At 41.0% G+C, this 23190-nt stretch overlaps 10 non-coding genes and 1 pseudogene across 10 annotated transcripts; all 11 read right to left on the reverse strand.

The window, feature by feature from the left end:
* Positions 1 to 1130: 1130 nt before the first annotated feature.
* LOC141367386 (5S ribosomal RNA) lies at positions 1131 to 1249 on the reverse strand. Its single transcript, XR_012371740.1, has one exon. It is a non-coding gene; the product is annotated as a 5S ribosomal RNA (ribosomal RNA).
* A 1863-nt stretch (positions 1250 to 3112) lies between these two features.
* On the reverse strand, positions 3113 to 3231 carry LOC141367387 (5S ribosomal RNA). Its single transcript, XR_012371741.1, has one exon. It is a non-coding gene; the product is annotated as a 5S ribosomal RNA (ribosomal RNA).
* Positions 3232 to 5103: 1872 nt separating this feature from the next.
* Positions 5104 to 5222, reverse strand: LOC141367391 (5S ribosomal RNA). The gene has a single exon (XR_012371745.1). It is a non-coding gene; the product is annotated as a 5S ribosomal RNA (ribosomal RNA).
* Positions 5223 to 7088: 1866 nt separating this feature from the next.
* On the reverse strand, positions 7089 to 7207 carry LOC141367400 (5S ribosomal RNA). Its single transcript, XR_012371753.1, has one exon. It is a non-coding gene; the product is annotated as a 5S ribosomal RNA (ribosomal RNA).
* A 1862-nt stretch (positions 7208 to 9069) lies between these two features.
* On the reverse strand, positions 9070 to 9188 carry LOC141367411 (5S ribosomal RNA). The gene has a single exon (XR_012371764.1). It is a non-coding gene; the product is annotated as a 5S ribosomal RNA (ribosomal RNA).
* A 1850-nt stretch (positions 9189 to 11038) lies between these two features.
* On the reverse strand, positions 11039 to 11157 carry LOC141367418 (5S ribosomal RNA). Its single transcript, XR_012371770.1, has one exon. It is a non-coding gene; the product is annotated as a 5S ribosomal RNA (ribosomal RNA).
* A 1873-nt stretch (positions 11158 to 13030) lies between these two features.
* LOC141367421 (5S ribosomal RNA) lies at positions 13031 to 13149 on the reverse strand. The gene has a single exon (XR_012371773.1). It is a non-coding gene; the product is annotated as a 5S ribosomal RNA (ribosomal RNA).
* A 1873-nt stretch (positions 13150 to 15022) lies between these two features.
* LOC141367429 (5S ribosomal RNA) lies at positions 15023 to 15141 on the reverse strand. Its single transcript, XR_012371781.1, has one exon. It is a non-coding gene; the product is annotated as a 5S ribosomal RNA (ribosomal RNA).
* Positions 15142 to 17011: 1870 nt separating this feature from the next.
* LOC141367438 (5S ribosomal RNA) lies at positions 17012 to 17130 on the reverse strand. The gene has a single exon (XR_012371790.1). It is a non-coding gene; the product is annotated as a 5S ribosomal RNA (ribosomal RNA).
* Positions 17131 to 18969: 1839 nt separating this feature from the next.
* Positions 18970 to 19088, reverse strand: LOC141367449 (5S ribosomal RNA). Its single transcript, XR_012371801.1, has one exon. It is a non-coding gene; the product is annotated as a 5S ribosomal RNA (ribosomal RNA).
* A 2163-nt stretch (positions 19089 to 21251) lies between these two features.
* LOC141367585 (5S ribosomal RNA) lies at positions 21252 to 21371 on the reverse strand (annotated as a pseudogene).
* Between the last annotated feature and the right edge of the window lie 1819 nt (positions 21372 to 23190).

Consider the following 23190-nt stretch of genomic DNA (forward strand, 5'->3'; position numbering starts at 1 on the left):
CAGCGCAAAAAAAAAAAAAAAAAAAAAAAAAAAATCTGGCGAACGGGATGGCGAATGGGCTTCGCATAATTCCTTGTAACTGGATTGGTATATGTATGAATGACGTCATCGGGATTCCCCAGAAACTGCCAATGAACGGATTTGAGAAAAATGCAGGTGCGGATCGCTGCAAACGCAGGAACGTAACAATAAATATCAATAAATAATTAAAAAGAAAATAAATTAAATAAATAAATAAATCGAAAATTTTATGAATAAAAATAAATAAATTAATAATAAATGATTGTGTAAATGAAATACATACATAAATAAATAAATATATCAAGTAAAAAAAATGAATGAATGTTTATAGATAGATAGATGGATGGATGGATGGATGGATGGATGGAGGGAGGGAGGGAGGGAGGGATGGATGGATGGATGGATGGATAGATAGATAGATAGATAGATAGATAGATAGATAGATAGATAGATAGATAGATAGATAGATAGATAGATAGATAGATAGATAGATAGATAGATAGATAGATAGAAAGATATAGAAAGAGAGAGAGAGAGAGAGAGAGAGAGAGAGAGAGAGAAAAACCACGCCAGCTTTTAGTCACAGCACTCATTCATCGAAAATGAAAAGTCTTTGCTAAATAGTGCTAATAACAGATACGCAAAAATATTTGACAGCTTTGTAAAGAGTGCACGTTGTAATGGTGTTAACAACTGCTTATGATTTATGCAGTGTCTCTTTAACCCGGCCCCTGTCCTATACAGAGGAGCAAACGAATGGGGCTGATTTAACTAAACTAACTTTTGCCCTTCAAAGAACAGACCATGCAGCACATACGCTCGTTCTTCCACGTGAATGGCGTCAAATCACCTGCAACACAGCGCTCTGTTAATGAGCGCTCCTCTGCCCCGTGCTGCTGTGGGCAGTGAGCAAAAAGCCAAAAATGAAGCCTCTGACCGCCCCCTGGTGGGGGAAGGGAAAATGACGAGACTGAGCCGGCCCTTTGGCACACAGAAACGGAGAAGAGACGAGCCAATGCAGAGCACAGAAAGCAAAGGCACCAGTCGGCGCAAAAGCAGAAAAGCGAGCATGGGCGAAGGGCTTCCGGTACAGAGGAAGGAAAAGCAAAAGCTTACAGCACCTGGTATTCCCAGGCGGTCTCCCATCCAAGTACTAACCAGGCCCGACCCTGCTTAGCTTCCGAGATCGGACGAGATCGGGCGTGCTCAGGGTGGTATGGCCGTAAGCGAGAGGTGCTGTCAAAACGGGCCTCTTAAACAACACCCATACGTGTGTAAGCTATTTAAATAAATAGATATAGATAGATAAATAAATAAATAAATAAATAATTAAATATAAAGTAAAACATTAAAACTGCAATAAATAAAAGTTACGACCCAGAAGGGCAATGACAGGCATGTTTTATTAATGTTTTGTCCGGAGTAGTATGTGTTATGGAAAAAAGAAGACCCGGACGCAACAGACATCTAAAAGTGGTTTATTATACACAAATACAGGTGCGGGGCATAAGTCCAGTGAAAGGGGTAGTGGGAACAATATTTATTCATAGAAAGAGAACACGTACACAGTTGTGAGGGGAGAAGGGACAAGAGCCGTGCCACATAAAAAGCAACGAAAAAACCACTGCACACTCCAGCTATACGTAAGCTCTCTAATCTATCTACAAAAGAAAATAATTATAGATAAATCTTCAGCGTCAGCCACGCCATAGCTAACCTACTCTGGCTAACAAAATCACAAAACGTACAGCGGGTGGCACACGCTCTATTTGGCAGCTATAAATACCACGTGTAGGCATAGTGTAGCCTACGTCACGTGACATCCATACCTGTCCGGCTCTCCCAACGAACAAACAAACAAGACATCCGAAATGGGACAAAGTAACGAACAAGAGGACAGGGGAGAACAATAGGCGCCCCGAAGCTTTACAAAACACAAACAATAATGTACTGTATGAGCGAAAGAACAAATAGGGTACATTATTTCAGCGCAAAAAAAAAAAAAAAAAAAAAAAAAAATCTGGCGAACGGGATGGCGAATGGGCTTCGCATAATTCCTTGTAACTGGATTGGTATATGTATGAATGACGTCATCGGGATTCCCCAGAAACTGCCAATGAACGGATTTGAGAAAAATGCAGGTGCGGATCGCTGCAAACGCAGGAACGTAACAATAAATATCAATAAATAATTAAAAAGAAAATAAATTAAATAAATAAATAAATCGAAAATTTTATGAATAAAAATAAATAAATTAATAATAAATGATTGTGTAAATGAAATACATACATAAATAAATAAATATATCAAGTAAAAAAAATGAATGAATGTTTATAGATAGATAGATGGATGGATGGATGGATGGATGGATGGAGGGAGGGAGGGAGGGAGGGATGGATGGATGGATGGATGGATAGATAGATAGATAGATAGATAGATAGATAGATAGATAGATAGATAGATAGATAGATAGATAGATAGATAGAAAGATATAGAAAGAGAGAGAGAGAGAGAGAGAGAGAGAGAGAGAGAGAGAGAGAGAAAAACCACGCCAGCTTTTAGTCACAGCACTCATTCATCGAAAATGAAAAGTCTTTGCTAAATAGTGCTAATAACAGATACGCAAAAATATTTGACAGCTTTGTAAAGAGTGCACGTTGTAATGGTGTTAACAACTGCTTATGATTTATGCAGTGTCTCTTTAACCCGGCCCCTGTCCTATACAGAGGAGCAAACGAATGGGGCTGATTTAACTAAACTAACTTTTGCCCTTCAAAGAACAGACCATGCAGCACATACGCTCGTTCTTCCACGTGAATGGCGTCAAATCACCTGCAACACAGCGCTCTGTTAATGAGCGCTCCTCTGCCCCGTGCTGCTGTGGGCAGTGAGCAAAAAGCCAAAAATGAAGCCTCTGACCGCCCCCTGGTGGGGGAAGGGAAAATGACGAGACTGAGCCGGCCCTTTGGCACACAGAAACGGAGAAGAGACGAGCCAATGCAGAGCACAGAAAGCAAAGGCACCAGTCGGCGCAAAAGCAGAAAAGCGAGCATGGGCGAAGGGCTTCCGGTACAGAGGAAGGAAAAGCAAAAGCTTACAGCACCTGGTATTCCCAGGCGGTCTCCCATCCAAGTACTAACCAGGCCCGACCCTGCTTAGCTTCCGAGATCGGACGAGATCGGGCGTGCTCAGGGTGGTATGGCCGTAAGCGAGAGGTGCTGTCAAAACGGGCCTCTTAAACAACACCCATACGTGTGTAAGCTATTTAAATAAATAGATATAGATAGATAAATAAATAAATAAATAAATAATTAAATATAAAGTAAAACATTAAAACTGCAATAAATAAAAGTTACGACCCAGAAGGGCAATGACAGGCATGTTTTATTAATGTTTTGTCCGGAGTAGTATGTGTTATGGAAAAAAGAAGACCCGGACGCAACAGACATCTAAAAGTGGTTTATTATACACAAATACAGGTGCGGGGCATAAGTCCAGTGAAAGGGGTAGTGGGAACAATATTTATTCATAGAAAGAGAACACGTACACAGTTGTGAGGGGAGAAGGGACAAGAGCCGTGCCACATAAAAAGCAACGAAAAAACCACTGCACACTCCAGCTATACGTAAGCTCTCTAATCTATCTACAAAAGAAAATAATTATAGATAAATCTTCAGCGTCAGCCACGCCATAGCTAACCTACTCTGGCTAACAAAATCACAAAACGTACAGCGGGTGGCACACGCTCTATTTGGCAGCTATAAATACCACGTGTAGGCATAGTGTAGCCTACGTCACGTGACATCCATACCTGTCCGGCTCTCCCAACGAACAAACAAACAAGACATCCGAAATGGGACAAAGTAACGAACAAGAGGACAGGGGAGAACAATAGGCGCCCCGAAGCTTTACAAAACACAAACAATAATGTACTGTATGAGCGAAAGAACAAATAGGGTACATTATTTCAGCGCAAAAAAAAAAAAAAAAAAAAAAAAAAAATCTGGCGAACGGGATGGCGAATGGGCTTCGCATAATTCCTTGTAACTGGATTGGTATATGTATGAATGACGTCATCGGGATTCCCCAGAAACTGCCAATGAACGGATTTGAGAAAAATGCAGGTGCGGATCGCTGCAAACGCAGGAACGTAACAATAAATATCAATAAATAATTAAAAAGAAAATAAATTAAATAAATAAATAAATCGAAAATTTTATGAATAAAAATAAATAAATTAATAATAAATGATTGTGTAAATGAAATACATACATAAATAAATAAATATATCAAGTAAAAAAAATGAATGAATGTTTATAGATAGATAGATGGATGGATGGATGGATGGATGGATGGAGGGAGGGAGGGAGGGAGGGAGGGATGGATGGATGGATGGATGGATAGATAGATAGATAGATAGATAGATAGATAGATAGATAGATAGATAGATAGATAGATAGATAGATAGATAGATAGAAAGATATAGAAAGAGAGAGAGAGAGAGAGAGAGAGAGAGAGAGAGAGAGAGAGAGAAAAACCACGCCAGCTTTTAGTCACAGCACTCATTCATCGAAAATGAAAAGTCTTTGCTAAATAGTGCTAATAACAGATACGCAAAAATATTTGACAGCTTTGTAAAGAGTGCACGTTGTAATGGTGTTAACAACTGCTTATGATTTATGCAGTGTCTCTTTAACCCGGCCCCTGTCCTATACAGAGGAGCAAACGAATGGGGCTGATTTAACTAAACTAACTTTTGCCCTTCAAAGAACAGACCATGCAGCACATACGCTCGTTCTTCCACGTGAATGGCGTCAAATCACCTGCAACACAGCGCTCTGTTAATGAGCGCTCCTCTGCCCCGTGCTGCTGTGGGCAGTGAGCAAAAAGCCAAAAATGAAGCCTCTGACCGCCCCCTGGTGGGGGAAGGGAAAATGACGAGACTGAGCCGGCCCTTTGGCACACAGAAACGGAGAAGAGACGAGCCAATGCAGAGCACAGAAAGCAAAGGCACCAGTCGGCGCAAAAGCAGAAAAGCGAGCATGGGCGAAGGGCTTCCGGTACAGAGGAAGGAAAAGCAAAAGCTTACAGCACCTGGTATTCCCAGGCGGTCTCCCATCCAAGTACTAACCAGGCCCGACCCTGCTTAGCTTCCGAGATCGGACGAGATCGGGCGTGCTCAGGGTGGTATGGCCGTAAGCGAGAGGTGCTGTCAAAACGGGCCTCTTAAACAACACCCATACGTGTGTAAGCTATTTAAATAAATAGATATAGATAGATAAATAAATAAATAAATAAATAATTAAATATAAAGTAAAACATTAAAACTGCAATAAATAAAAGTTACGACCCAGAAGGGCAATGACAGGCATGTTTTATTAATGTTTTGTCCGGAGTAGTATGTGTTATGGAAAAAAGAAGACCCGGACGCAACAGACATCTAAAAGTGGTTTATTATACACAAATACAGGTGCGGGGCATAAGTCCAGTGAAAGGGGTAGTGGGAACAATATTTATTCATAGAAAGAGAACACGTACACAGTTGTGAGGGGAGAAGGGACAAGAGCCGTGCCACATAAAAAGCAACGAAAAAACCACTGCACACTCCAGCTATACGTAAGCTCTCTAATCTATCTACAAAAGAAAATAATTATAGATAAATCTTCAGCGTCAGCCACGCCATAGCTAACCTACTCTGGCTAACAAAATCACAAAACGTACAGCGGGTGGCACACGCTCTATTTGGCAGCTATAAATACCACGTGTAGGCATAGTGTAGCCTACGTCACGTGACATCCATACCTGTCCGGCTCTCCCAACGAACAAACAAACAAGACATCCGAAATGGGACAAAGTAACGAACAAGAGGACAGGGGAGAACAATAGGCGCCCCGAAGCTTTACAAAACACAAACAATAATGTACTGTATGAGCGAAAGAACAAATAGGGTACATTATTTCAGCGCAAAAAAAAAAAAAAAAAAAAAAAAAAATCTGGCGAACGGGATGGCGAATGGGCTTCGCATAATTCCTTGTAACTGGATTGGTATATGTATGAATGACGTCATCGGGATTCCCCAGAAACTGCCAATGAACGGATTTGAGAAAAATGCAGGTGCGGATCGCTGCAAACGCAGGAACGTAACAATAAATATCAATAAATAATTAAAAAGAAAATAAATTAAATAAATAAATAAATCGAAAATTTTATGAATAAAAATAAATAAATTAATAATAAATGATTGTGTAAATGAAATACATACATAAATAAATAAATATATCAAGTAAAAAAAATGAATGAATGTTTATAGATAGATAGATGGATGGATGGATGGATGGATGGATGGAGGGAGGGAGGGAGGGAGGGATGGATGGATGGATGGATGGATAGATAGATAGATAGATAGATAGATAGATAGATAGATAGATAGATAGATAGATAGATAGATAGATAGATAGATAGAAAGATATAGAAAAGAGAGAGAGAGAGAGAGAGAGAGAGAGAGAGAGAGAGAGAGAAAAACCACGCCAGCTTTTAGTCACAGCACTCATTCATCGAAAATGAAAAGTCTTTGCTAAATAGTGCTAATAACAGATACGCAAAAATATTTGACAGCTTTGTAAAGAGTGCACGTTGTAATGGTGTTAACAACTGCTTATGATTTATGCAGTGTCTCTTTAACCCGGCCCCTGTCCTATACAGAGGAGCAAACGAATGGGGCTGATTTAACTAAACTAACTTTTGCCCTTCAAAGAACAGACCATGCAGCACATACGCTCGTTCTTCCACGTGAATGGCGTCAAATCACCTGCAACACAGCGCTCTGTTAATGAGCGCTCCTCTGCCCCGTGCTGCTGTGGGCAGTGAGCAAAAAGCCAAAAATGAAGCCTCTGACCGCCCCCTGGTGGGGGAAGGGAAAATGACGAGACTGAGCCGGCCCTTTGGCACACAGAAACGGAGAAGAGACGAGCCAATGCAGAGCACAGAAAGCAAAGGCACCAGTCGGCGCAAAAGCAGAAAAGCGAGCATGGGCGAAGGGCTTCCGGTACAGAGGAAGGAAAAGCAAAAGCTTACAGCACCTGGTATTCCCAGGCGGTCTCCCATCCAAGTACTAACCAGGCCCGACCCTGCTTAGCTTCCGAGATCGGACGAGATCGGGCGTGCTCAGGGTGGTATGGCCGTAAGCGAGAGGTGCTGTCAAAACGGGCCTCTTAAACAACACCCATACGTGTGTAAGCTATTTAAATAAATAGATATAGATAGATAAATAAATAAATAAATAAATAATTAAATATAAAGTAAAACATTAAAACTGCAATAAATAAAAGTTACGACCCAGAAGGGCAATGACAGGCATGTTTTATTAATGTTTTGTCCGGAGTAGTATGTGTTATGGAAAAAAGAAGACCCGGACGCAACAGACATCTAAAAGTGGTTTATTATACACAAATACAGGTGCGGGGCATAAGTCCAGTGAAAGGGGTAGTGGGAACAATATTTATTCATAGAAAGAGAACACGTACACAGTTGTGAGGGGAGAAGGGACAAGAGCCGTGCCACATAAAAAGCAACGAAAAAACCACTGCACACTCCAGCTATACGTAAGCTCTCTAATCTATCTACAAAAGAAAATAATTATAGATAAATCTTCAGCGTCAGCCACGCCATAGCTAACCTACTCTGGCTAACAAAATCACAAAACGTACAGCGGGTGGCACACGCTCTATTTGGCAGCTATAAATACCACGTGTAGGCATAGTGTAGCCTACGTCACGTGACATCCATACCTGTCCGGCTCTCCCAACGAACAAACAAACAAGACATCCGAAATGGGACAAAGTAACGAACAAGAGGACAGGGGAGAACAATAGGCGCCCCGAAGCTTTACAAAACACAAACAATAATGTACTGTATGAGCGAAAGAACAAATAGGGTACATTATTTCAGCGCAAAAAAAAAAAAAAAAAAAAAAAAAAAATCTGGCGAACGGGATGGCGAATGGGCTTCGCATAATTCCTTGTAACTGGATTGGTATATGTATGAATGACGTCATCGGGATTCCCCAGAAACTGCCAATGAACGGATTTGAGAAAAATGCAGGTGCGGATCGCTGCAAACGCAGGAACGTAACAATAAATATCAATAAATAATTAAAAAGAAAATAAATTAAATAAATAAATAAATCGAAAATTTTATGAATAAAAATAAATAAATTAATAATAAATGATTGTGTAAATGAAATACATACATAAATAAATAAATATATCAAGTAAAAAAAATGAATGAATGTTTATAGATAGATAGATGGATGGATGGATGGATGGATGGATGGAGGGAGGGAGGGAGGGAGGGAGGGATGGATGGATGGATGGATAGATAGATAGATAGATAGATAGATAGATAGATAGATAGATAGATAGATAGATAGATAGATAGATAGATAGATAGATAGAAAGATATAGAAAGAGAGAGAGAGAGAGAGAGAGAGAGAGAGAGAGAAAAACCACGCCAGCTTTTAGTCACAGCACTCATTCATCGAAAATGAAAAGTCTTTGCTAAATAGTGCTAATAACAGATACGCAAAAATATTTGACAGCTTTGTAAAGAGTGCACGTTGTAATGGTGTTAACAACTGCTTATGATTTATGCAGTGTCTCTTTAACCCGGCCCCTGTCCTATACAGAGGAGCAAACGAATGGGGCTGATTTAACTAAACTAACTTTTGCCCTTCAAAGAACAGACCATGCAGCACATACGCTCGTTCTTCCACGTGAATGGCGTCAAATCACCTGCAACACAGCGCTCTGTTAATGAGCGCTCCTCTGCCCCGTGCTGCTGTGGGCAGTGAGCAAAAAGCCAAAAATGAAGCCTCTGACCGCCCCCTGGTGGGGGAAGGGAAAATGACGAGACTGAGCCGGCCCTTTGGCACACAGAAACGGAGAAGAGACGAGCCAATGCAGAGCACAGAAAGCAAAGGCACCAGTCGGCGCAAAAGCAGAAAAGCGAGCATGGGCGAAGGGCTTCCGGTACAGAGGAAGGAAAAGCAAAAGCTTACAGCACCTGGTATTCCCAGGCGGTCTCCCATCCAAGTACTAACCAGGCCCGACCCTGCTTAGCTTCCGAGATCGGACGAGATCGGGCGTGCTCAGGGTGGTATGGCCGTAAGCGAGAGGTGCTGTCAAAACGGGCCTCTTAAACAACACCCATACGTGTGTAAGCTATTTAAATAAATAGATATAGATAGATAAATAAATAAATAAATAAATAATTAAATATAAAGTAAAACATTAAAACTGCAATAAATAAAAGTTACGACCCAGAAGGGCAATGACAGGCATGTTTTATTAATGTTTTGTCCGGAGTAGTATGTGTTATGGAAAAAAGAAGACCCGGACGCAACAGACATCTAAAAGTGGTTTATTATACACAAATACAGGTGCGGGGCATAAGTCCAGTGAAAGGGGTAGTGGGAACAATATTTATTCATAGAAAGAGAACACGTACACAGTTGTGAGGGGAGAAGGGACAAGAGCCGTGCCACATAAAAAGCAACGAAAAAACCACTGCACACTCCAGCTATACGTAAGCTCTCTAATCTATCTACAAAAGAAAATAATTATAGATAAATCTTCAGCGTCAGCCACGCCATAGCTAACCTACTCTGGCTAACAAAATCACAAAACGTACAGCGGGTGGCACACGCTCTATTTGGCAGCTATAAATACCACGTGTAGGCATAGTGTAGCCTACGTCACGTGACATCCATACCTGTCCGGCTCTCCCAACGAACAAACAAACAAGACATCCGAAATGGGACAAAGTAACGAACAAGAGGACAGGGGAGAACAATAGGCGCCCCGAAGCTTTACAAAACACAAACAATAATGTACTGTATGAGCGAAAGAACAAATAGGGTACATTATTTCAGCGCAAAAAAAAAAAAAAAAAAAAAAAAAAAATCTGGCGAACGGGATGGCGAATGGGCTTCGCATAATTCCTTGTAACTGGATTGGTATATGTATGAATGACGTCATCGGGATTCCCCAGAAACTGCCAATGAACGGATTTGAGAAAAATGCAGGTGCGGATCGCTGCAAACGCAGGAACGTAACAATAAATATCAATAAATAATTAAAAAGAAAATAAATTAAATAAATAAATAAATCGAAAATTTAATGAATAAAAATAAATAAATTAATAATAAATGATTGTGTAAATGAAATACATACATAAATAAATAAATATATCAAGTAAAAAAAATGAATGAATGTTTATAGATAGATAGATGGATGGATGGATGGATGGATGGATGGAGGGAGGGAGGGAGGGATGGATGGATGGATGGATGGATAGATAGATAGATAGATAGATAGATAGATAGATAGATAGATAGATAGATAGATAGATAGATAGATAGATAGATAGAAAGAGAGAGAGAGAGAGAGAGAGAGAGAGAGAGAGAGAGAGAAAAACCACGCCAGCTTTTAGTCACAGCACTCATTCATCGAAAATGAAAAGTCTTTGCTAAATAGTGCTAATAACAGATACGCAAAAATATTTGACAGCTTTGTAAAGAGTGCACGTTGTAATGGTGTTAACAACTGCTTATGATTTATGCAGTGTCTCTTTAACCCGGCCCCTGTCCTATACAGAGGAGCAAACGAATGGGGCTGATTTAACTAAACTAACTTTTGCCCTTCAAAGAACAGACCATGCAGCACATACGCTCGTTCTTCCACGTGAATGGCGTCAAATCACCTGCAACACAGCGCTCTGTTAATGAGCGCTCCTCTGCCCCGTGCTGCTGTGGGCAGTGAGCAAAAAGCCAAAAATGAAGCCTCTGACCGCCCCCTGGTGGGGGAAGGGAAAATGACGAGACTGAGCCGGCCCTTTGGCACACAGAAACGGAGAAGAGACGAGCCAATGCAGAGCACAGAAAGCAAAGGCACCAGTCGGCGCAAAAGCAGAAAAGCGAGCATGGGCGAAGGGCTTCCGGTACAGAGGAAGGAAAAGCAAAAGCTTACAGCACCTGGTATTCCCAGGCGGTCTCCCATCCAAGTACTAACCAGGCCCGACCCTGCTTAGCTTCCGAGATCGGACGAGATCGGGCGTGCTCAGGGTGGTATGGCCGTAAGCGAGAGGTGCTGTCAAAACGGGCCTCTTAAACAACACCCATACGTGTGTAAGCTATTTAAATAAATAGATATAGATAGATAAATAAATAAATAAATAAATAATTAAATATAAAGTAAAACATTAAAACTGCAATAAATAAAAGTTACGACCCAGAAGGGCAATGACAGGCATGTTTTATTAATGTTTTGTCCGGAGTAGTATGTGTTATGGAAAAAAGAAGACCCGGACGCAACAGACATCTAAAAGTGGTTTATTATACACAAATACAGGTGCGGGGCATAAGTCCAGTGAAAGGGGTAGTGGGAACAATATTTATTCATAGAAAGAGAACACGTACACAGTTGTGAGGGGAGAAGGGACAAGAGCCGTGCCACATAAAAAGCAACGAAAAAACCACTGCACACTCCAGCTATACGTAAGCTCTCTAATCTATCTACAAAAGAAAATAATTATAGATAAATCTTCAGCGTCAGCCACGCCATAGCTAACCTACTCTGGCTAACAAAATCACAAAACGTACAGCGGGTGGCACACGCTCTATTTGGCAGCTATAAATACCACGTGTAGGCATAGTGTAGCCTACGTCACGTGACATCCATACCTGTCCGGCTCTCCCAACGAACAAACAAACAAGACATCCGAAATGGGACAAAGTAACGAACAAGAGGACAGGGGAGAACAATAGGCGCCCCGAAGCTTTACAAAACACAAACAATAATGTACTGTATGAGCGAAAGAACAAATAGGGTACATTATTTCAGCGCAAAAAAAAAAAAAAAAAAAAAAAAAAATCTGGCGAACGGGATGGCGAATGGGCTTCGCATAATTCCTTGTAACTGGATTGGTATATGTATGAATGACGTCATCGGGATTCCCCAGAAACTGCCAATGAACGGATTTGAGAAAAATGCAGGTGCGGATCGCTGCAAACGCAGGAACGTAACAATAAATATCAATAAATAATTAAAAAGAAAATAAATTAAATAAATAAATAAATCGAAAATTTAATGAATAAAAATAAATAAATTAATAATAAATGATTGTGTAAATGAAATACATACATAAATAAATAAATATATCAAGTAAAAAAAATGAATAAATGTTTATAGATAGATAGATGGATGGATGGATGGATGGATGGATGGAGGGAGGGAGGGAGGGATGGATGGATGGATGGATGGATAGATAGATAGATAGATAGATAGATAGATAGATAGATAGATAGATAGATAGATAGATAGATAGATAGATAGATAGATAGATAGATAGATAGAAAGATATAGAAAGAGAGAGAGAGAGAGAGAGAGAGAGAGAGAGAGAGATAAAAACCACGCCAGCTTTTAGTCACAGCACTCATTCATCGAAAATGAAAAGTCTTTGCTAAATAGTGCTAATAACAGATACGCAAAAATATTTGACAGCTTTGTAAAGAGTGCACGTTGTAATGGTGTTAACAACTGCTTATGATTTATGCAGTGTCTCTTTAACCCGGCCCCTGTCCTATACAGAGGAGCAAACGAATGGGGCTGATTTAACTAAACTAACTTTTGCCCTTCAAAGAACAGACCATGCAGCACATACGCTCGTTCTTCCACGTGAATGGCGTCAAATCACCTGCAACACAGCGCTCTGTTAATGAGCGCTCCTCTGCCCCGTGCTGCTGTGGGCAGTGAGCAAAAAGCCAAAAATGAAGCCTCTGACCGCCCCCTGGTGGGGGAAGGGAAAATGACGAGACTGAGCCGGCCCTTTGGCACACAGAAACGGAGAAGAGACGAGCCAATGCAGAGCACAGAAAGCAAAGGCACCAGTCGGCGCAAAAGCAGAAAAGCGAGCATGGGCGAAGGGCTTCCGGTACAGAGGAAGGAAAAGCAAAAGCTTACAGCACCTGGTATTCCCAGGCGGTCTCCCATCCAAGTACTAACCAGGCCCGACCCTGCTTAGCTTCCGAGATCGGACGAGATCGGGCGTGCTCAGGGTGGTATGGCCGTAAGCGAGAGGTGCTGTCAAAACGGGCCTCTTAAACAACACCCATACGTGTGTAAGCTATTTAAATAAATAGATATAGATAGATAAATAAATAAATAAATAAATAATTAAATATAAAGTAAAACATTAAAACTGCAATAAATAAAAGTTACGACCCAGAAGGGCAATGACAGGCATGTTTTATTAATGTTTTGTCCGGAGTAGTATGTGTTATGGAAAAAAGAAGACCCGGACGCAACAGACATCTAAAAGTGGTTTATTATACACAAATACAGGTGCGGGGCATAAGTCCAGTGAAAGGGGTAGTGGGAACAATATTTATTCATAGAAAGAGAACACGTACACAGTTGTGAGGGGAGAAGGGACAAGAGCCGTGCCACATAAAAAGCAACGAAAAAACCACTGCACACTCCAGCTATACGTAAGCTCTCTAATCTATCTACAAAAGAAAATAATTATAGATAAATCTTCAGCGTCAGCCACGCCATAGCTAACCTACTCTGGCTAACAAAATCACAAAACGTACAGCGGGTGGCACACGCTCTATTTGGCAGCTATAAATACCACGTGTAGGCATAGTGTAGCCTACGTCACGTGACATCCATACCTGTCCGGCTCTCCCAACGAACAAACAAACAAGACATCCGAAATGGGACAAAGTAACGAACAAGAGGACAGGGGAGAACAATAGGCGCCCCGAAGCTTTACAAAACACAAACAATAATGTACTGTATGAGCGAAAGAACAAATAGGGTACATTATTTCAGCGCAAAAAAAAAAAAAAAAAAAAAAAAAAATCTGGCGAACGGGATGGCGAATGGGCTTCGCATAATTCCTTGTAACTGGATTGGTATATGTATGAATGACGTCATCGGGATTCCCCAGAAACTGCCAATGAACGGATTTGAGAAAAATGCAGGTGCGGATCGCTGCAAACGCAGGAACGTAACAATAAATATCAATAAATAATTAAAAAGAAAATAAATTAAATAAATAAATAAATCGAAAATTTTATGAATAAAAATAAATAAATTAATAATAAATGATTGTGTAAATGAAATACATACATAAATAAATAAATATATCAAGTAAAAAAAATGAATGAATGTTTATAGATAGATAGATGGATGGATGGATGGATGGATGGATGGAGGGAGGGAGGGAGGGAGGGATGGATGGATGGATGGATGGATAGATAGATAGATAGATAGATAGATAGATAGATAGATAGATAGATAGATAGATAGATAGATAGATAGATAGATAGATAGAAAGATATAGAAAGAGAGAGAGAGAGAGAGAGAGAGAGAGAGAGAGAGAGAGAGAGAGAAAAACCACGCCAGCTTTTAGTCACAGCACTCATTCATCGAAAATGAAAAGTCTTTGCTAAATAGTGCTAATAACAGATACGCAAAAATATTTGACAGCTTTGTAAAGAGTGCACGTTGTAATGGTGTTAACAACTGCTTATGATTTATGCAGTGTCTCTTTAACCCGGCCCCTGTCCTATACAGAGGAGCAAACGAATGGGGCTGATTTAACTAAACTAACTTTTGCCCTTCAAAGAACAGACCATGCAGCACATACGCTCGTTCTTCCACGTGAATGGCGTCAAATCACCTGCAACACAGCGCTCTGTTAATGAGCGCTCCTCTGCCCCGTGCTGCTGTGGGCAGTGAGCAAAAAGCCAAAAATGAAGCCTCTGACCGCCCCCTGGTGGGGGAAGGGAAAATGACGAGACTGAGCCGGCCCTTTGGCACACAGAAACGGAGAAGAGACGAGCCAATGCAGAGCACAGAAAGCAAAGGCACCAGTCGGCGCAAAAGCAGAAAAGCGAGCATGGGCGAAGGGCTTCCGGTACAGAGGAAGGAAAAGCAAAAGCTTACAGCACCTGGTATTCCCAGGCGGTCTCCCATCCAAGTACTAACCAGGCCCGACCCTGCTTAGCTTCCGAGATCGGACGAGATCGGGCGTGCTCAGGGTGGTATGGCCGTAAGCGAGAGGTGCTGTCAAAACGGGCCTCTTAAACAACACCCATACGTGTGTAAGCTATTTAAATAAATAGATATAGATAGATAAATAAATAAATAAATAAATAATTAAATATAAAGTAAAACATTAAAACTGCAATAAATAAAAGTTACGACCCAGAAGGGCAATGACAGGCATGTTTTATTAATGTTTTGTCCGGAGTAGTATGTGTTATGGAAAAAAGAAGACCCGGACGCAACAGACATCTAAAAGTGGTTTATTATACACAAATACAGGTGCGGGGCATAAGTCCAGTGAAAGGGGTAGTGGGAACAATATTTATTCATAGAAAGAGAACACGTACACAGTTGTGAGGGGAGAAGGGACAAGAGCCGTGCCACATAAAAAGCAACGAAAAAACCACTGCACACTCCAGCTATACGTAAGCTCTCTAATCTATCTACAAAAGAAAATAATTATAGATAAATCTTCAGCGTCAGCCACGCCATATCTAACCTACTCTGGCTAACAAAATAACAAAACGTACAGCGGGTGGCACACGCTCTATTTGGCAGCTATAAATACCACGTGTAGGCATAGGGTTGCCTACGTCACGTGACATACATACCTGTCCGTCTCTCCCAACGAACAAACAAACAACACTTCCGACATGGGACATTGTTACGAACGAGTGGTCAGGGGAGAACACTAGGCGCCCCGAAGCTTTACAAAACACAAACAATAATGTACTGTATGAGCGAAAGAACAAATAGGGTACATTATTTCAGCGCAAAAAAAAAAAAAAAAAAAAAAAAAAAATCTGGCGAACGGGATGGCGAATGGGCTTCGCATAATTCCTTGTAACTGGATTGGTATATGTATGAATGACGTCATCGGGATTCCCCAGAAACTGCCAATGAACGGATTTGAGAAAAATGCAGGTGCGGATCGCTGCAAACGCAGGAACGTAACAATAAATATCAATAAATAATTAAAAAGAAAATAAATTAAATAAATAAATAAATCGAAAATTTTATGAATAAAAATAAATAAATTAATAATAAATGATTGTGTAAATGAAATACATACATAAATAAATAAATATATCAAGTAAAAAAAATGAATGAATGTTTATAGATAGATAGATGGATGGATGGATGGATGGATGGATGGAGGGAGGGAGGGAGGGAGGGAGGGATGGATGGATGGATGGATGGATAGATAGATAGATAGATAGATAGATAGATAGATAGATAGATAGATAGATAGATAGATAGATAGATAGATAGAAAGATATAGAAAGAGAGAGAGAGAGAGAGAGAGAGAGAGAGAGAGAGAGAGAGAGAGAAAAACCACGCCAGCTTTTAGTCACAGCACTCATTCATCGAAAATGAAAAGTCTTTGCTAAATAGTGCTAATAACAGATACGCAAAAATATTTGACAGCTTTGTAAAGAGTGCACGTTGTAATGGTGTTAACAACTGCTTATGATTTATGCAGTGTCTCTTTAACCCGGCCCCTGTCCTATACAGAGGAGCAAACGAATGGGGCTGATTTAACTAAACTAACTTTTGCCCTTCAAAGAACAGACCATGCAGCACATACGCTCGTTCTTCCACGTGAATGGCGTCAAATCACCTGCAACACAGCGCTCTGTTAATGAGCGCTCCTCTGCCCCGTGCTGCTGTGGGCAGTGAGCAAAAAGCCAAAAATGAAGCCTCTGACCGCCCCCTGGTGGGGGAAGGGAAAATGACGAGACTGAGCCGGCCCTTTGGCACACAGAAACGGAGAAGAGACGAGCCAATGCAGAGCACAGAAAGCAAAGGCACCAGTCGGCGCAAAAGCAGAAAAGCGAGCATGGGCGAAGGGCTTCCGGTACAGAGGAAGGAAAAGCAAAAGCTTACAGCACCTGGTATTCCCAGGCGGTCTCCCATCCAAGTACTAACCAGGCCCGACCCTGCTTAGCTTCCGAGATCGGACGAGATCGGGCGTGCTCAGGGTGGTATGGCCGTAAGCGAGAGGTGCTGTCAAAACGGGCCTCTTAAACAACACCCATACGTGTGTAAGCTATTTAAATAAATAGATATAGATAGATAAATAAATAAATAAATAAATAATTAAATATAAAGTAAAACATTAAAACTGCAATAAATAAAAGTTACGACCCAGAAGGGCAATGACAGGCATGTTTTATTAATGTTTTGTCCGGAGTAGTATGTGTTATGGAAAAAAGAAGACCCGGACGCAACAGACATCTAAAAGTGGTTTATTATACACAAATACAGGTGCGGGGCATAAGTCCAGTGAAAGGGGTAGTGGGAACAATATTTATTCATAGAAAGAGAACACGTACACAGTTGTGAGGGGAGAAGGGACAAGAGCCGTGCCACATAAAAAGCAACGAAAAAACCACTGCACACTCCAGCTATACGTAAGCTCTCTAATCTATCTACAAAAGAAAATAATTATAGATAAATCTTCAGCGTCAGCCACGCCATAGCTAACCTACTCTGGCTAACAAAATCACAAAACGTACAGCGGGTGGCACACGCTCTATTTGGCAGCTATAAATACCACGTGTAGGCATAGTGTAGCCTACGTCACGTGACATCCATACCTGTCCGGCTCTCCCAACGAACAAACAAACAAGACATCCGAAATGGGACAAAGTAACGAACAAGAGGACAGGGGAGAACAATAGGCGCCCCGAAGCTTTACAAAACACAAACAATAATGTACTGTATGAGCGAAAGAACAAATAGGGTACATTATTTCAGCGCAAAAAAAAAAAAAAAAAAAAAAAAAAATCTGGCGAACGGGATGGCGAATGGGCTTCGCATAATTCCTTGTAACTGGATTGGTATATGTATGAATGACGTCATCGGGATTCCCCAGAAACTGCCAATGAACGGATTTGAGAAAAATGCAGGTGCGGATCGCTGCAAACGCAGGAACGTAACAATAAATATCAATAAATAATTAAAAAGAAAATAAATTAAATAAATAAATAAATCGAAAATTTAATGAATAAAAATAAATAAATTAATAATAAATGATTGTGTAAATGAAATACATACATAAATAAATAAATATATCAAGTAAAAAAAATGAATGAATGTTTATAGATAGATAGATGGATGGATGGATGGATGGATGGATGGAGGGAGGGAGGGAGGGAGGGAGGGATGGATGGATGGATGGATGGATAGATAGATAGATAGATAGATAGATAGATAGATAGATAGATAGATAGAAAGATATAGAAAGAGAGAGAGAGAGAGAGAGAGAGAGAGAGAGAGAGAGAGAAAAACCACGCCAGCTTTTAGTCACAGCACTCATTCATCGAAAATGAAAAGTCTTTGCTAAATAGTGCTAATAACAGATACGCAAAAATATTTGACAGCTTTGTAAAGAGTGCACGTTGTAATGGTGTTAACAACTGCTTATGATTTATGCAGTGTCTCTTTAACCCGGCCCCTGTCCTATACAGAGGAGCAAACGAATGGGGCTGATTTAACTAAACTAACTTTTGCCCTTCAAAGAACAGACCATGCAGCACATACGCTCGTTCTTCCACGTGAATGGCGTCAAATCACCTGCAACACAGCGCTCTGTTAATGAGCGCTCCTCTGCCCCGTGCTGCTGTGGGCAGTGAGCAAAAAGCCAAAAATGAAGCCTCTGACCGCCCCCTGGTGGGGGAAGGGAAAATGACGAGACTGAGCCGGCCCTTTGGCACACAGAAACGGAGAAGAGACGAGCCAATGCAGAGCACAGAAAGCAAAGGCACCAGTCGGCGCAAAAGCAGAAAAGCGAGCATGGGCGAAGGGCTTCCGGTACAGAGGAAGGAAAAGCAAAAGCTTACAGCACCTGGTATTCCCAGGCGGTCTCCCATCCAAGTACTAACCAGGCCCGACCCTGCTTAGCTTCCGAGATCGGACGAGATCGGGCGTGCTCAGGGTGGTATGGCCGTAAGCGAGAGGTGCTGTCAAAACGGGCCTCTTAAACAACACCCATACGTGTGTAAGCTATTTAAATAAATAGATATAGATAGATAAATAAATAAATAAATAAATAATTAAATATAAAGTAAAACATTAAAACTGCAATAAATAAAAGTTACGACCCAGAAGGGCAATGACAGGCATGTTTTATTAATGTTTTGTCCGGAGTAGTATGTGTTATGGAAAAAAGAAGACCCGGACGCAACAGACATCTAAAAGTGGTTTATTATACACAAATACAGGTGCGGGGCATAAGTCCAGTGAAAGGGGTAGTGGGAACAATATTTATTCATAGAAAGAGAACACGTACACAGTTGTGAGGGGAGAAGGGACAAGAGCCGTGCCACATAAAAAGCAACGAAAAAACCACTGCACACTCCAGCTATACGTAAGCTCTCTAATCTATCTACAAAAGAAAATAATTATAGATAAATCTTCAGCGTCAGCCACGCCATAGCTAACCTACTCTGGCTAACAAAATCACAAAACGTACAGCGGGTGGCACACGCTCTATTTGGCAGCTATAAATACCACGTGTAGGCATAGTGTAGCCTACGTCACGTGACATCCATACCTGTCCGGCTCTCCCAACGAACAAACAAACAAGACATCCGAAATGGGACAAAGTAACGAACAAGAGGACAGGGGAGAACAATAGGCGCCCCGAAGCTTTACAAAACACAAACAATAATGTACTGTATGAGCGAAAGAACAAATAGGGTACATTATTTCAGCGCAAAAAAAAAAAAAAAAAAAAAAAAAATCTGGCGAACGGGATGGCGAATGGGCTTCGCATAATTCCTTGTAACTGGATTGGTATATGTATGAATGACGTCATCGGGATTCCCCAGAAACTGCCAATGAACGGATTTGAGAAAAATGCAGGTGCGGATCGCTGCAAACGCAGGAACGTAACAATAAATATCAATAAATAATTAAAAAGAAAATAAATTAAATAAATAAATAAATCGAAAATTTAATGAATAAAAATAAATAAATTAATAATAAATGATTGTGTAAATGAAATACATACATAAATAAATAAATATATCAAGTAAAAAAAATGAATAAATGTTTATAGATAGATAGATGGATGGATGGATGGATGGATGGATGGAGGGAGGGAGGGAGGGATGGATGGATGGATGGATGGATAGATAGATAGATAGATAGATAGATAGATAGATAGATAGATAGATAGATAGATAGATAGATAGATAGATAGATAGATAGATAGATAGATAGATAGATAGAAAGATATAGAAAGAGAGAGAGAGAGAGAGAGAGAGAGAGAGAGAGAGATAAAAACCACGCCAGCTTTTAGTCACAGCACTCATTCATCGAAAATGAAAAGTCTTTGCTAAATAGTGCTAATAACAGATACGCAAAAATATTTGACAGCTTTGTAAAGAGTGCACGTTGTAATGGTGTTAACAACTGCTTATGATTTATGCAGTGTCTCTTTAACCCGGCCCCTGTCCTATACAGAGGAGCAAACGAATGGGGCTGATTTAACTAAACTAACTTTTGCCCTTCAAAGAACAGACCATGCAGCACATACGCTCGTTCTTCCACGTGAATGGCGTCAAATCACCTGCAACACAGCGCTCTGTTAATGAGCGCTCCTCTGCCCCGTGCTGCTGTGGGCAGTGAGCAAAAAGCCAAAAATGAAGCCTCTGACCGCCCCCTGGTGGGGGAAGGGAAAATGACGAGACTGAGCCGGCCCTTTGGCACACAGAAACGGAGAAGAGACGAGCCAATGCAGAGCACAGAAAGCAAAGGCACCAGTCGGCGCAAAAGCAGAAAAGCGAGCATGGGCGAAGGGCTTCCGGTACAGAGGAAGGAAAAGCAAAAGCTTACAGCACCTGGTATTCCCAAGCAAGTTCCCCTCCAAGTACCTAAGCGATCGGCAGCCGTCCAATGGTTGAGCAGAGCTGAGCAGAGCTGAGCAGCGATCAGCCAATGGTTGAGCAATGCTGAGCAGAGCTCGGCGCTCAACGGACCAATCATTGAGCGAGGATCGGAAAACGTCATCTAATTTATTCAGGACTAGTAAATATTCACATTTGGATTCGTTGTCATTGAGGACCGATGGACTGTGTTTGTTTACTCGCAGGTACGTTTGTTATAATTATGTGCTAAGTTATAAATGAAATTCCCAGGCGGTCTCCCATCCAAGTACTAACCAGGCCCGACCCTGCTTAGCTTCCGAGATCGGACGAGATCGGGCGTGCTCAGGGTGGTATGGCCGTAAGCGAGAGGTGCTGTCAAAACGGGCCTCTTAAACAACACCCATACGTGTGTAAGCTATTTAAATAAATAGATATAGATAGATAAATAAATAAATAAATAAATAATTAAATATAAAGTAAAACATTAAAACTGCAATAAATAAAAGTTACGACCCAGAAGGGCAATGACAGGCATGTTTTATTAATGTTTTGTCCGGAGTAGTATGTGTTATGGAAAAAAGAAGACCCGGACGCAACAGACATCTAAAAGTGGTTTATTATACACAAATACAGGTGCGGGGCATAAGTCCAGTGAAAGGGGTAGTGGGAACAATATTTATTCATAGAAAGAGAACACGTACACAGTTGTGAGGGGAGAAGGGACAAGAGCCGTGCCACATAAAAAGCAACGAAAAAACCACTGCACACTCCAGCTATACGTAAGCTCTCTAATCTATCTACAAAAGAAAATAATTATAGATAAATCTTCAGCGTCAGCCACGCCATAGCTAACCTACTCTGGCTAACAAAATCACAAAACGTACAGCGGGTGGCACACGCTCTATTTGGCAGCTATAAATACCACGTGTAGGCATAGTGTAGCCTACGTCACGTGACATCCATACCTGTCCGGCTCTCCCAACGAACAAACAAACAAGACATCCGAAATGGGACAAAGTAACGAACAAGAGGACAGGGGAGAACAATAGGCGCCCCGAAGCTTTACAAAACACAAACAATAATGTACTGTATGAGCGAAAGAACAAATAGGGTACATTATTTCAGCGCAAAAAAAAAAAAAAAAAAAAAAAAAAATCTGGCGAACGGGATGGCGAATGGGCTTCGCATAATTCCTTGTAACTGGATTGGTATATGTATGAATGACGTCATCGGGATTCCCCAGAAACTGCCAATGAACGGATTTGAGAAAAATGCAGGTGCGGATCGCTGCAAACGCAGGAACGTAACAATAAATATCAATAAATAATTAAAAAGAAAATAAATTAAATAAATAAATAAATCGAAAATTTTATGAATAAAAATAAATAAATTAATAATAAATGATTGTGTAAATGAAATACATACATAAATAAATAAATATATCAAGTAAAAAAAATGAATGAATGTTTATAGATAGATAGATGGATGGATGGATGGATGGATGGATGGAGGGAGGGAGGGAGGGAGGGAGGGATGGATGGATGGATGGATGGATAGATAGATAGATAGATAGATAGATAGATAGATAGATAGATAGATAGAAAGATATAGAAAGAGAGAGAGAGAGAGAGAGAGAGAGAGAGAGAGAGAGAGAGAGAGAGAAAAACCACGCCAGCTTTTAGTCACAGCACTCATTCATCGAAAATGAAAAGTCTTTGCTAAATAGTGCTAATAACAGATACGCAAAAATATTTGACAGCTTTGTAAAGAGTGCACGTTGTAATGGTGTTAACAACTGCTTATGATTTATGCAGTGTCTCTTTAACCCGGCCCCTGTCCTATACAGAGGAGCAAACGAATGGGGCTGATTTAACTAAACTAACTTTTGCCCTTCAAAGAACAGACCATGCAGCACATACGCTCGTTCTTCCACGTGAATGGCGTCAAATCACCTGCAACACAGCGCTCTGTTAATGAGCGCTCCTCTGCCCCGTGCTGCTGTGGGCAGTGAGCAAAAAGCCAAAAATGAAGCCTCTGACCGCCCCCTGGTGGGGGAAGGGAAAATGACGAGACTGAGCCGGCCCTTTGGCACACAGAAACGGAGAAGAGACGAGCCAATGCAGAGCACAGAAAGCAAAGGCACCAGTCGGCGCAAAAGCAGAAAAGCGAGCATGGGCGAAGGG

The sequence above is a fragment of the Misgurnus anguillicaudatus genome, chromosome 10 (assembly GCF_027580225.2).
Source record: "Misgurnus anguillicaudatus chromosome 10, ASM2758022v2, whole genome shotgun sequence".
NCBI lineage: Eukaryota > Metazoa > Chordata > Actinopteri > Cypriniformes > Cobitidae > Misgurnus > Misgurnus anguillicaudatus.